Source organism: Bison bison, unplaced genomic scaffold, assembly GCF_000754665.1.
Source record: "Bison bison bison isolate TAMUID 2011002044 unplaced genomic scaffold, Bison_UMD1.0 scf7180017864376, whole genome shotgun sequence".
In the NCBI taxonomy this organism is placed as follows: Eukaryota; Metazoa; Chordata; class Mammalia; order Artiodactyla; family Bovidae; genus Bison; species Bison bison.
The window spans coordinates 116,263-117,276 of NW_011494948.1; positions in this window are offsets into that span (position 1 = coordinate 116,263).

The following is a 1,014-nucleotide window of genomic DNA, read 5'->3' on the forward strand; positions in this document are numbered from 1 at the left end:
AATTCAAAAAAAAAAAAAAAAAAAAAAAAAAAAAAACAAAAGCATCAATTCTTCGGCGCTCAGCCTTCTTCACAGTCCAACTCTCACGTCCATACATGACCACAGGAACAATAGTTTCCCCCAATAAATCCTCAACTCCTGAAAGCAGTGAAGAACACAACTATTTTTGTTTATCATTGTATTCCCATGCCAGGCTTAGGGTAGATGTTTAATAAATACTTGTTGCATAAATGAAGGAATCAACATCACATACTTCAGACATCAAATCTTGAATCCAAGAGATTATCAACAACATGAACTCGTTGACAAGTTCCTCCTGCTTTTAAAACATTTCACTTCCCTATCCAGAGATAATTTGAGATCCTACTATGTGTCAGGCACTGTGCCAAGCTCTGAAGGCATAGAAATTTATTAGTCATGGCCCCTGCTCTCTAGAAACATTTTCAAATCATTGCAACTCAGTGCAGTAGATGCTAAAATAGAAGATACCTATAAAGAAAGAATGTTCAACTCTGCCTTGGTAGATCAGAAAAGAATTCAGAGTCAAAGTCTTAGAGGACTAGTAGGAATTTATAAGGTATAAAAGAGTAGAACATTCCAGACAATATCCAGAGGAACTAAGTCATGAAGGAATGTAAGAGAATAGTATGTTCCAGGAAATACCAATAGGTCGTTGTGGCTAGAGAGAGGGGGGAAGTGGTGAGAGATGAGGATGGAGAAATAAGCAAAGGGCAAGATCATAAATAGTCTTATATACTATCTGACATTAGTATTTAATTCTGTAGGAAATGAGTTGAAGGTGCTTAAGTCAAATTCATATTTTAGATGTATCACTCTGGTCACCATAGAAATAGATTAAGTATTTAAGAGATATAATCTCTAAAACTTAGGAAGAAACTGCATAGGAGAGAGGGACAGATAGATTCGCAAGTTGATAAAGATGTAGAATTGAAAAGACTTGATACTGATAATGCTGGAGCTGAACATTCATTTTGCTCTGACTCTTTTGATTCC